The sequence below is a fragment of the Camponotus floridanus genome, unplaced genomic scaffold, assembly GCF_003227725.1.
Source record: "Camponotus floridanus strain SB8 unplaced genomic scaffold, Cflo_v7.5 scaffold6, whole genome shotgun sequence".
Classification (NCBI taxonomy): domain Eukaryota; kingdom Metazoa; phylum Arthropoda; class Insecta; order Hymenoptera; family Formicidae; genus Camponotus; species Camponotus floridanus.
In genome coordinates, this window is record NW_020229769.1 from 3,832,146 (window position 1) to 3,846,787 (window position 14,642).

Here is a 14,642-nt window from a genome sequence, read left to right on the forward strand (position 1 = left end):
TACGACGAAAAAGGATTAACGATGGAACAAACCCGTGGTAATCCTGCATCCTCTAGCGCGTTACCGGATTGGTCATAGAAATTTATTTTCACGTTTCCTCCGGGCTCCTTTCTCTTTCTCTCGCGGTGAAATTTTTAGCACCGTTTCAGAAAAATGTTGCGCGCTTTACTGCCTTCGTTGCCGGCCAGAACTCGATAAACAAGATTTTATTCATACAAATAGTATACGTATCTCCGTGCTTGCAAAATATTCATCTTCAGGTGCGACGTTGCAACCTTATTTATTTGAAGAACGTTAGATGACTGCTTTTTAAAAGATATATTCTTTATTTAATAAACCACAACATTTAAATAATGCAGTTAATGTAGTAATAATATAATTATTAAAATTATAATAATTATAATTTAAGAATAACATTAATATATCTCATTTTGATCTTACGTTTTAATTTACGTCTTTAATTTAGTAGCTTTTATTAATTATCGCAGTATGACTTGCGATAATTAATAAGAGGTGCGATATTAAAGTCGCTAGCTTTGAATGACTTGTTTTAGTTCTAATTTCCAGGCATATCATATACTTGAAATAAAACGGAAACGTGCCCTTCCAATAGCTTAAAGGTAACGGGAATTTAATTTTAGCACTGGTTAGTTGCACGAGAAGCATGTCCTTCACATTCTAGTACTCAATTAAATTGTTGCAACGTGTCTGTGGAAACTTTTCGTTTCGCGGATACATCGAATTTCGTTTCTCGTACTCATCCGCCATGAGACACGAAGATGTCCTCTAATGTACGTTCGTTGTCACGAGAACCGGCTTAGACGATATATAGTAATCTATAGTGTGTACAACACGAATTTGTACTGTCATTCTTCATTATTTTACAACTTTGTTATCTCTTTTAATTCGTAAATTTATAAATTTGTTAAAAATAAAGTGCATTCGTGAAACTGGTCGGTGATAAATTTGGATTCGATAATTGGCACATGTTCAGGAAATAAATTGTAATGTGTGACAACGTAAATAAACAAAATAAAATAAATTTGAAAAAATAGGTAAAAATAATACCTCTCCATTTATAATAAATTCTTTTTTTTTTGTAATTGGAAATATATTTTATCTTCGGTTCTTTTTTTAAAAGTTCTTTTTAATTGCAAAACATATATAATTTGTCATTTATGGATCTATTTAGTGTTTGAATACAAAGCTTTATTACATTCCACGGTACAGTGTTTCGTTATATTGCAGCTTTTAGGAAACAGTAGCTAATTATTCGCTCAGCTAAAGTCGAAGTTAGTTACAATTACGCTGCTAACTCTGACGGTACTAATAATAACAGCATACATCTGTATTGTGTTTCAGATTCGTGCCAACCTCGTCCAGTTTGACTTTCGTCCCCTCGTTAGGTGAGTGATGTTAACGTCGTTGGTGGAAACGGATTTGAGCGAAACATATCTCGTAGTTTATAGGATAGATCAAGGTACCGTACATAATTACATTTATTGTTGAAGTTTCCAGGATTTTCGCGCAATCGTCGCTCGACAAACTTAATCTCACTTTATCGAAAAGATTTCGGAACTTGTTGAGAATTCATTTCAGAATGTTATTTTAGGGGAGTCCCATTAAACGAGTAAATTTTCGCGCGAAAATCCTTGAAACAGATTTTAGCGACACAAAGAAAATGCATTCGGTGCAGAGGCAATGAGAATTTGACGCGCGTTACGCAGGAAACAGCGAGAACGAAGTCGTTAAAGGGAAATGTACAGCCGTCACTTCTTTTCATAGTGGGAAAACATGGCCCTCGTATACAAATGTACGCGGTTAGTGAGAAAAAAAAACAGAAAAGAAGAAATACGAATTCAATTCGAATGAGGGAACTATTTATGATTGTGTATTTTGCATGTACAAAATTGGCAGCATGAATTAATCGTTACGTATACAGCATTAACGAAAACATATTCTAATCGTGAAAAATTGATTCCGTATTTTTTAATTTTTATGTTAATTTATTTTGAATTTTCTTCATTTAACGTAATCACACAAACAAATTTTTAAGAATTATATTTTCATGAAATGATAAAAATCACGAATCATATTCGGTAAATGTAAGATATATTTTTAACTTTTTCGAAAAAAAAACGCGTTTATTAATATCAAATCTGTCGGTTTAATTTGTTTCGTACATTTAATTCTAAATGTTATTTTCGCTTCGTGTTTACTTTGAATAATAAGATTAGAAATTGAAATCTACATTTTGGCATAAAAATATAATGTTGTACTATTATTCGTTGGGAGGCAGATTTTTTTTTTCTCGCGCGATGTTGAAGCCAAGTACAACGAACACGCAGAATTGTTTCGCGAAGAAGGAAGCGCGGAAAGAGAAGCGTCGACGGGCGGCTTCAACGAGACGGAGAAATCGCAAGTGCGTCGTTCAAACTCTGTCGTATCAACGCGACGTGCGCGAGTTTTGAGCAAAACCGCGGAGGGAAGGGTGTAACAGCTCGGGGAAGAAGGGGCAGCGCGGAAAACCGAGGGATGGTAGCTCGGTGGTGACGAATGGAAAATGCATTCAACCCTCCCGATTCAGCCGGCCACGGTGGTAACATAGCACTTTTCATCCCGCGATCAATGCATGGTTGCTGCCGCCGCGAAAGCTCGCGAAGGAGCAAGACCGAAGCCGAGAGCGAAGAGAGAGGGCGAAGAAAGGATGGGGTGGACGTGCACCATCTTGCACTCCATTCCGCGGCACTTCTGCGTCGTCGCCTTCGCGTCGTGCTCGACGCCTTTTCTTTCTTCACTTTAACTCTCGTCCCTCGTTTTCTTTCTTTTCGCCATCGCGCGCGTCTCCTCTCCACGCTTGCTCTCTCTTTGTCTCTCTCTTTCTCTCTCCCTCGCTCGGTGAGCCCTCGACGATGAATCCGAAAGTGTTGGGAGAGCCCGGACTCGAAATGTTGCGACTGCGAGCTTACACGCATCGCCGGTTACGAAGGCAAAATGAGATTCATCTCGCCTTGTAAAGAGAGTACAGTCTGTACAGCTGTTTCCTCGGAATGTCAACGCTTCGTCTCGCCTTCGCTGCGAAAGCGTTCGCGCGATCTCGCGAACCGGCCTTTGCATCCTCATTTATGGTCTAACGAATAAAATTACTCTTTGCATTTTACACGCGTCCGTTTCGTGACCCTTTGATGCGGAAGCGCACGATCGTAATAAGCGATGTACGAGGGAGATATGGTTTGGTGGCGCGTATCTGGGACGTAATTTTTATTTATTGCTTCTCAAACTATCCGCTAGCAGAATGAAGCTGACTTTAAGTTAGCTTCTTTAGAACCTTCTTAATATGAGCCTCAGGCTTTTATTACGGTCATTGACACGGAGAGCGGTGTCTTACCTTATGAAATGTTTCGTTGTAATTACGTGGAAATGCTCGAAGCGATATTATTCTCTTTAAATGGAACAGCTTCTCCTATTTAATCTAAGTGCTGGCCTGCCTTGCCTTGATGTCGCGATTATTAATACAAAAGACAATTCTATAGCGTTTCTTATTACTCGACAATTCCATATTTCTGTGATAAATTATAACAGCTAGATTAAAATTTTATACCACGGAAAATGTACGATTGCGTTTTACTTTTCGTAAAAAAAACATCGAAGTGTCTAGCACATGTTTATTAATTCAGGCGCATTTTACACCTTAGTTCGCGAATACGAGTCACGAACGGTGGGTTTGACCTGGAATAGCGCCATAAAGCGAAGTATGACATTTCCGCTGAATCGAGAATACGTTATCGAGTCGCGTCTATTACTCGCGTTACTTGCAAACTTCGCGCGCTCCCTCGGGCGGTGTAAAGCTCCAGTTTAAGCGACGGGTGTTCACGGAAACAAACCGTAACCGAGCCCTTTATATGGGGATAGGAGCGGAGATCCTCTCATCGATCCGTTCCCAATGCATGAAATTAAGACGCCCGTGACGTTATAGACACGTGACTTCGCTGTGCGTTGCATTGTCAGAGTATTATAGTCGAAAGATCCGCAATGCAGACTTCGCGCCGCTTGGCTTAAGGGCCCCTTTTACACGGATAATAGAGAAAATAAATTACGATTGCAATTCGTTTTATTCCTTTCGCGTGAAATTTAAATTTGAAAGACCGAAAAAAACGTCATATTTTTCCATATTTTTCCATACTTTCAGTCATATCGATAACGAAAGCAAAATTGAAGAATCTATTTTGTGACATGAATATCTCAGGAAACTGTACATTTCTTGCATTCGCGTGTCTTATATTCTGTTTTTTTTTCTTTTTTTTCTTTTTACAAGAAATTTCTTTTTAAATTTGAATCAATATTTAAACAAGAATGCATAAGAAATATCCTTCTAAAAAGCATTGTTAAATTTTAGCTGGATGATAAACTTAAATAATAAAAAGAGAATTAAATACTGCGTTGAATTCTCAGAATTCTATCATTATTTGATTAAAATTATTAATTACTTTTCATTGATTTTTACATTTATTGACACATTTTTACCACGCGCTGTAAAAAAATTTCATCGAATATGATTATAAAAAATATGCGCTTCGAATATATCAGTGAAAAAAAATACATTCAAACAAAATACATTAAAACTGGTCCAAAAAACAGCTGATCGATACTTTGACGTAGAAGAAGACGCGGCTTTATCATTGAAAGTTTCTCGCGTTGAGGAGGAAGGAATCGATGAGTCGCGAATGGGGAATAGCGTGTCCAATTCTATCGAGACTTCTTTCGCATCTAGATGCGTGCTGGTCGACGCTAATCATTATTCTCGTGGAATAAACGAGCCTCTGTCGTTACAGCGGCTCATTGAACCGACAAAATGTCTCTCACGTTGCGCGGCGAATTTAGTCCGTTACCTGTTATCGTCATTTTCGGAAATTATATCGCACGCTATACAACGTATAAACAACGGTCAATTTGCGCTAATTGCTTCGCGAAAATGCGACGAAAAATTCAGGAGAGGCAAATGCTAATTAGACGTGACTCCGATTAGCATTTCAAACGCATGCGCGATCGAAGAATGTCTCAACATTAAAAAGATAACCGCGCTATATATTTCTTTACGAACGCGATATAGAGCGTCGTAAAAACGTATTCCGTTGACGTTTTCTCTCCTGCACTTTTATTACATACGTTATCAGGATAAACGGGCGAGGCGGGGAAAATAGATCTCTTAAAAAAAAAAAAAAAAAAGAATAAAAGCTCGCGCGGCGAATGTGCAAGGGAAATAATATATATGTCGCGGTAGTTATAGACTATCTATCTCGTATTATTTCATCCACAGTCATTTCACCGGCAAAATACTTAGCGTGACGAATTCATTGGTATGCAAGCGCAAGTACGTGGCGTGTCCGGGGTGGGAAAGGGGGTGGCGAGAGGGGGTGGGTGTCGCGCGAAGCTCGGCGAAAAGTTTGAGCGAGATCGCGCCGGCGACTCGCGCGAGAAACTTTACGAGAGAACGAACTCGTTTAAGGGTTTTTCATCTCCGGGGAGAGATAGATGTCCGCTACCTGCTACGGGTTGGCGTAGAATCGAGTTTTTGCTCTTAAACTTTAAGCGAAACAATTTCGTTCGGCCGTTTAATTCGCGACGTTTGCGTTGCGTCAGCGTCTCTACCGGGGAGAATACATATTTTCCGCCTCGGAGCCCGTGCGCCGGTTTAAGAAAAACCGTGGGAAACTTTTTGACGTTGCAAAACGATGTACGCGGTGCGCGATATCAGTGATGAATTACTTCTTCGAAACATTGCAGTCAGATGGGAGTTTATGTAGGGATCACACATTGAAACTTGGAGATTGATGTACTCGAGATATTCCGCGGATTCATCTTATTGGATCGATATACATGTATAGAGATATCTATTATATTTGTTTTTAATTTTATATATAATATTTATTTTTAATATTAATATTTATTTTAGTAATATAGAGAAATATTTATTTTGAGATTTATTCGTAGAATAAAAGCACACAAATTTTTTTTATGCTTCTCATTTATCAATTATTTACTAAATTTTTGCCAATAAGTTCAACAATTATTTTTTGGAGGCTTTGATTTTACGAACAATAGTGCAAAATTATGCGAAACTTTCTTTAGTTATGTTGGATCACTGTTATTTACGTTCAATTTACACATGGCAGATAACAAGTTGCAATATGAATATTTGATTTCTTAACAAGTAGCGTTCCTCAGCTTTCTATCTCGCGTTTGTTTTTTAAAAGAAAATTCCCCCATAGAGTTGCATCGAACATGTTATCGAAGGTAACGGCTTGCTTCAAAAGGCAATGCAACGTGCTTTATTCTTTTCAGTGAGAAATTTCCGTCTTGCTTTTTCGAAGCAGAATTTTTAACGAAGTATTTAAGATACCGTTTTTCTTTTAAAGCAAGTTACATCGCAAGAGCAACATCTCATGATGAAAGCATTATCTGATCCATTATTCTATATAATAATAGATAATCAGCTTCTCATTCTTATAGAATAATTGAAGAGTTCCCTCGATGAATGAAATAAGTATAGCAACAGAAAAATTTCCATTTTATGGAAGGTAAAATGTAAAAGAAAGGATAAAGTAAAAAAGAAACGCGCTAATGTTCGTTATAATGTGCATTCATGTTGCAAGATAAACAAACAATTTTCACGTAAACTAAAGGTAAATCAAAAATAAACACGTAATCTTTCAAAAGGATAAAGAGAAAGAGAAAAATGCTGGTCAAATTGGTTAAAGAATTCGCATATACAATAAACATGCGCACTTCATGTTAATGCTTTTTGAAAGAAATTAACTTCGCTATATTTAATTTTTTAAAACTCCAGTAAGGGAGAACGATAATCGTATACTAACGTTGTTAATCTAATATCGCAATTGCTACCTCGTACGTGCTTGCAACTGTGTTTACGTGACGTATAATTTCGGAAAACGGTATTGTCGCATGTCGCTAATCAACTTGGTAAATTACCGAGACTCGTCACGTACCTCTGCGCGCTTTCGCGAAATTTTCTACTTCACCATTTGACACGCTAACTTTCATCATCAACCTAATCATCTAAGGGAGTTCGCGCTCGAAATCACTCTTCGGATTTAATGACGCATTCGCGCAACTATCGAATTAACATTTTTTACGACACATTTTGTGTTAATAGCGAACAATTTATTTCTTCCATTCGTCACTTGTTGCTCCTCTGGAAGCAATAAATTCGAAAAGGTAAATAAAGGAGGTAAATACGTTTCTTCTTAAATTGGAATCTGTAATTTAATTTCTTCAACGCATTGCATTTGTCATAATTAATTTTCACATGATTATATAGGTAGACATTTTGGAAATGTGCAGAAAAATTTTGAACAGTCACTTTCAAAAGTTTATCATAAGATGAACGTATCGATTTTCAGATTCTTAATTGTTTTTTATTTATTCCATAAATAATACAGCATTCGCAAGTTGTTGATGTGAGTGCTCTGACACATTCAAAATTGTGTCATTTCCGGACAAAGTTTTATAGTGGCTTCGTTGCCCTTTACTGCAGCGCAGATTGCATGTTGCAAAATAATCAATTATTACTATCAACAATAGCAATCTTTTCTTATATACATTTCGCACGTGCAATTTTCAAATTAAATTTAAAATCCCCGTAAATCTACTCTCTATGATCCAATTTCGCAACGGATGAAAGCAAGTAATTCGATCAATCTTCTCTGGATCTGCAGCAATCTCTGTTAGCCGCAGGACAATAATAATCGTCCTACACCGACAGCATAGCTAATTACATGATTACTAATTGGTATGGCATCCTATGAGCGATCCTTGTCAGTCGGACAAATACGTTAATTCGCGTAAATACATCTTACAATGCGCATTTATTACACAACATACACACACATTTACGCGCGCTTTTACGAGCACAAACACATCCATATACAATGTATATATCGATTATGCGCGCATACATTTCGCGTAGAATTAATGCGCGGATATACGGGTGCGCGCTATCGGGACTTATTAATTTCGCGAGGCCGCGGGTGACAAATTTCGCTCGTTTTCTCTGATTTGAGCGCCATTTGCGCCGATTATGCGGCGGATTTGAATTAATGAACGCGACCGCCGCGCAATCCGGTGTTACGATATCGATGTATGTTTGTCCCGTGTTTTTCGCGGACGTGGGAAAAGCGAGTGGGAAGCGATCCTTCTATTTTTGCGTAAAAATGTAAAGCGACGCGTGCGGGAGCTTTCTATTTTTGCGTAAATGTAAAGCGACGCGTGCAGTTTTAATACTGTTTTTAATATCCTCATCGAGCGCGTCCGATATATTTTAATAATGCAAAGGCGATTATAGGCGATGTATTGTTCAATATTAATGAAATATGAATAACTATTATTAGACTTGCATTCGGAAGATACGAGTTGTTTTTTTCTTCATGATTGCTCTGTGTATATTTTTTTATTATGCAACAGATCAAGTATGTATATATGTGCGTATATTAAAAACAAAATATATAAAATATAATATAATTTTTTAATTGTGAATAATATAGAGTTTTTCTATACATCTCATATATTATGCAGAAAATGAAAATCACACTAAGAATATAGTGATATTATTGATGTAATTTATCGCTATTTGTAGAGTCTTGTATCGAGATGTAGCCTTTGAAAAGCACATAAATATGCACGCGACAACTCTTTACAATTGTCTACGATATTACTGCCAATTACACGATACTGAATTAATGATATTTTCGCTGCTCATTCGACGCGGTATCAACCTTCAAACGACACTTTTACAAATGCACGTGATCGATTATACCTTCCAACAGTCGGCATATCAATGACGCATTACAGAGACACTGCACTTTGCAATCTGTTGACGTGAATTATCGTGGAAACAATCGTGACGTTTGTACAAATACTAACGTGTATGCGTTAACTATTGATTTATCAAGCTCTACGTTACATTTTACGCGGAAACGAATATTTGATATCAGTTGCATATTAATGCGAATAAATAGGGTTGAAATATAGCGGGAAATGTATCAGCTTTCGAAAATAATCCTCAATAAATTTTTCCGCGATGTTTTAAGGAGAAAGAAGCAGGAAACAAAATGTACTACATCCATCTATCTAGATGGTAAGAGTTGCACGATAATGGAAACTTAAAAGGCCGAAAGTAGACCATATATTTACTTGTTTCTCGATACTATTCGCAAGCATATTGCTTCAACCGTTAAAAAGTTTTATGAGTATGAAAAGTTTGACGTTAATGTAACATGTACATTAAAATTTTCTTATTTATAAATTATATTTACTTGATGAATTAATGATTGACAATTTAAAATATAAAATAATTTTTTTTTTTTTTTAAAGCAAGATCCGACTTCCATAGTTGCGTAAAATTATATTTAATTTATTTTTTATTAATAATTCAATACACAATTATTTTTAATATATTAAATGTTTTGTGGCGGAATAGAAAAGATTTACTTTGATTTTTCGTAATCTTTTATTCAATCACAAGATAATTTTAATTTACAGAAAATCACAATTTTTAATTTTGGACATCTCGACGTGGATAACTCGTTCATTCTAGCATTATTTGTGGCCATAATTTCATAACGCGTGATGAGATTTTCTCGCAGATACACGACACATGGTATCGACGCATCTCGTTGGAATATTAATTGTTGCGTCCGAATGCTGAGCTAATATCTAGGATTTTTGAAGAATTGCGAATGTAATATCCGAATAATTTACGTCCCCGAAAGCGCGGCTCTTTGTCAGCGCTCGGTACACACATACACACATACACGCGTTCACCCACATACTCGAATTGTGCTATCTTGCGCGCATAGTACACGAGGCGGATAAGCTTTGGCCGCAAACTCCTTTGATCTGTCCCATTATATGCGCCAGCTTTCTGCAGCAGCCTCGCGCGGGCGAGTGTACAACTGTACTGTTAAAGCCGCAGAAAGCAATTTCGCTCGATAACTTCTTCGATTAGACGAAACGTCGACGGCCACCCGCGTGGCATGTGGAATACAGAGATCCAGAATTATGGCCGCGCGCGGATGCGCATTACACGAGACGACGAGGCGATTTGACGTGCTGTTTTGGACGCGTCCCTGTTCCATCTGCCTGAAATAATACCGTCTTGGTAAACGTCCGTCAGTGCGGCGTAATAATACATGATGTTAAATCAACGTCCGTGATTCATGCCTGATTTAATGAATTCTGTGAGTTTTGTCGAAAGGAAGGCGTTAACGTATCTCTCCAATTAAATTGCAAATTGAGCAGCAACTTTGAATATTTTTCATTCTTTCTGTCTGATTTTTCCATCAATATTGAAATATAATTTATAATCAAAATTTAAAAAAATGAACAAAATTTATTTTTTTTTTCTTCAAGATGTCGAGTCTTGTGATTTTAACGAATTCCGAAATCACTATCTCTTTATAATCGTTAGAAAATAAAAGTTTTGTATCTTTTTCAATTTTATTGGATTAACATTATCCAAGAATAATCTTACGTAATATAATCCCGAGTATAATTTTAAACTTCTTAAGTTTGGTTTTGTGGCGAAATCCACTTTGTCGGATAACTTTTTCCATTATGCGAGATGTGGAAAATACGGTCCACGAGATGTAAAATTGAAATTATATCCCACGGGAGCGGGCGAATCTGACTTCAACGAAGCGAAAGAGAAAATAGACGAAACGTTTTTGGGTTTTGCTTTGCTTTGACTGTAACTGAACGTATGATTGAATTAGTTGTACTCTTAGTAAACAAGATATGGTACAGTAGTAACTTTGTTAACTAGCAATAATTCAATTAGGAATACAGGTATTTCGTTCGACATAGTTACTGCAATATGATCTTAATTAATTTATCACTCCTAATTGATAATCGTTAGTATGATACAGAGTATCCTAAATATACATTATTATCAAATTATGACAGAAATATAACTACAATTGTAGTGCAAAATCATTAGTATCAGATTTGTAGGCAAGTAACAATTGTGTGCATGGAAAAAAAGAATTAAAATACCTGATATATATTAGAATATAAATTTATTATTAAAATTATCATTAGGTAAAATTATTATTAGATTATTAAATTATTATATAAAACAGATTATTTACTTTTTTCTCTTCCGATAGAGAGAGAGAGAGAGGAGAGAGAAGAGCGCTTTAAAGTTCATATAATAGTTTTCACTTAGTCTATTTTTGATATCTTGTGTTTCGTATTTTTTGCGAAAAGATAGAGAACAAGTCAAATGCTAGATCGAAAGGTCGCTTTTATTTATCTTCCTTTTTCTTCTTCTGCCGCCTACACAGAACGAGATTGACATTAAATTGCGAGTGTCACGCGCAGGCATTTACGCGGCCGAGGCTATCATAGAACATTCTCAATCTCATTCACTCGGTCGGAAATCTCGGAAAAATCATGATAAATCGCAACAGGCGACTTCCTTCAATTTTCGTTAGTAAATCTGCTCCACCTCATGATTCGGGATAAATTTCACGGCGCACCACGCGACACGACACGACACCTAAATAGAGTTTCATCCCAGCAAAGTCTTCCGCATTTTAGCGACGTAAAAGAGGAAGGAGTGAAAGAATTTATCTGAGCAAGGAATTTCTTCTCTCGCGACGCGATTGTAGAAAATATATTTTTCGACAAAATCTTAATGCGCTGTATTCTTTATCATTCTTTGATTCAAAAGTAACGGCATTGAATCGCTGACAAAATTTACTCATATTTGACACTCGTCACGCAAGGCAAAATGTTTTATGAATATAAACTGACAGTCTTATTCGCGGTTTAGTTTAATAATTTTCCGTTATTTTATAAATATCAATAAAAAATACCGCGATATATTTACTTGAAGAAATGAGATTACGCAAAGTTCGTTTTGTAGCGGAAAACGGATACATCAAAGATATAGCTTTATAAAGCGCTGTTATTTTTTTTTTATTAATCGAGAAAAAAAATTGGACGATATTTTACGAATCTGTTGTTAATTGAAAGAAGCGAAAGCGCAATGATGGACAACAACCGCATCGAATCGCACGCTTCTCCGGCAGATTTATCCCGTGCGTTTTCTCACGCGTGTTCGCGGCTGGGCTACACATGACACACGAACACATTCGCGTCCCGTCCTTCTCTTTCGCATCCAATTAGTCGATGCAACAATGTAATCCGCGTCCTCACGTCGCGTCCCCATGTCGCCATTATTCGCGCGAGCTGAAGTGGCAAGTTCGCGCGGGACGTCGGCGTTGGATGGTTGACGGAAATGTCGTTAGGGATCTCCACGAAGGCGGAATTTGCGAGCAATAATTGGCTTGCAGCAAACGCGCGACGACGATTCGTCGCAGACATGATTCATTAATGGATCACCAATTGATCGGCGTCGTTCTGTGATCGCGACATTTCACCGAGTCTTCGTTATCGCGTTTGCGGGAAAAAAAATGAGACCTTTAACGAAATATCGCGAATTTCGATATCGCGACGAAACTTGAAGATATTTTGTTAAGTATACTTAGCAATTTTTTTATTTAAAAAATATTGATCTGTAAAATATAATTTAAAAAAGATAAATATATGTGTAACGCGAGAGGAAAATATCTGAGTTTAATATTGATTTAATAAGGTTGTTTTCTAAATGAAGCTTTGCACTCTTTAGACTGCTCCGTTTTCGTCTCTGTTTTCGCTATTGATTTAATCCGCAGAGCTATTTTTTTTTATTCGAATGTAATAATTTATTTATCGCAGTGCGCGAATCTCGTATATTTTATATTTTCGCGTGTTTACTTCGAATCGTAATATTTTTCAATCGCAGCGTTTGCCTCACATTCGCTCGAATTGGCACGATATTTAAGTCCGTGTTTATGGAGCTTTCGAAAAAGCACGTCGGACCCGGTGTGGCGATAGAGTCAACAACTAGAGGCAACGAAAAAGAAACGAAACCTCGGTGCCTCTCGAAGTTGGTTACGTCGCTCGTCTACCGGTAATGGAGTCGAAGAGCACAGCTCGATAAAAAAAAAGAAGAAAATACACATTACGTTCTCGGAAGCAATCGTCAAGTTGCATTCGAGGATACTCCATCGACTTTGTACCGTAGAAGCTGACGAGTTTGTTGCCAATGGCTTTCATTTTTCCATCTTTTTCGCATCGACCAAAATATTTTTTTCCATGCCAATCGTTAAAAATATCTCTTAGGCATCAATTCTAATAGCAGAAAATATATATCGAATTGTAAAGTATATGTTCTGATAATTTTATTTTATATGAAATATAAAAAATCCAAAATTACGATATTTATATATATGAAGATATTTTTTGTTGCATAGTGTCTTCATTTATAATGAATATTTTTATCTCTATATTTCTATATTTTTATAGAGATATCAAGTCGTAATGATAAACTAAAAAATCATAGCTATTTTTATTAATGCCGAGTTATGTTGGCGATAGAACGCATATTTCGATATGTCGATTTTGATATTCAAAATAGACAACCTCGTTAGCGAAATCGAGAATTTATTATGGCGCGTTTAATATCACAAATATTTCTCCATTATCATTCGCTCCAACGAGATTCAACCGCTAATACATCATATGCTACGAAGAGGGGGAAGAAAATTATTAATCCCCGAATAAAAAATAACATTTAATCGGATATACGCTCAGAGAATTTTTGAATTTTTAGACTATGGATCTCTTGTTATTGAGAAGTGGCGATAATAGAATTTCGATCGCTCAAAGGCGGTGGATCGCTTGGAAATTTAACGGGAACAAACTTCGTTCTATTTACTTCCAGTCTCTCTCTTTTCGTCTTTTCTCTCGCGTTCTCATTAATCTTCTTCGATTCGATGTCACGATGGCGATTGATGATGAACGAAGTGGTCATGTCGGACAAATAGCGCTCGAGCAGAAATTCGTTGTGCCGGCTGGAAAATAAACCGGGACGCTGTCCCGGGATTCGGGATCGAAAGCGGAAAGTTTTCAATGGAGCGCCCGATTGCGTACACATAGAGATCTGCCTGACAATGGGTCGCTAATTGGAGCCAACGGACGCGCCGCGCAAAATTTCTTACTTGTTTGTGCGGAAAACACGGTCGAGAGTCAACATTTCCTATCGAGCAACCGGTAGCGATACACGAAAATCCGCGGAAAAAGTTCGTCGACTTTAACGAAGAAACTTTTCGACGACCAGCGAGCGTCGCGAGGTTCTCTGACGATTTGAATTGCGTCTGTTATTCGCGCTTTGCATCGAAATTGCGATCGAAAAGCACGATATTCCGCGCCAATAAGTATCAATTAAAATGTATAATTGAAATAATAAAAGCGTCGCGAATTTAATCATCATTCCCGACAGTTTTATTTATGGTGGTGTTAATTGGCTTGCTAAACTTTTTCGGTTGTTTCTTTTTATCGTAATTTTTTTCGCATCACAATTTTTTGTACGGTAAATCAATGACATCTCCGATATATACGATGAATGAAATATTTTAATTTTAATTCTATTCGAATAATGTGGTTAATCATGCGAAAGTAATTTGAATAATGGGGAACCATTTTATTTTAAAAGACTAGTTGCTGAAAACATTAAATAT

At 36.9% G+C, this 14,642-nt stretch overlaps 1 protein-coding gene across 2 annotated transcripts in view; it reads left to right on the forward strand.

Annotated features, from left to right (window-relative positions):
* LOC105251079 (RNA binding protein fox-1 homolog 2) overlaps positions 1 to 14,642 on the forward strand; it is a 262,872-nt gene that overhangs the window by 44,919 nt on the left and 203,311 nt on the right. Inside the window, exon 2 of one of the 2 annotated variants that reach the window (XM_025412972.1) lies at positions 1,363 to 1,406. The gene's annotated coding sequence lies outside the window, so the exon portion shown is untranslated. Of the gene's footprint in view, positions 1 to 1,362; positions 1,407 to 1,462; positions 1,481 to 14,642 lie in introns of those variants that run through there. The other variant, XM_025412973.1, reaches the window with a different exon arrangement.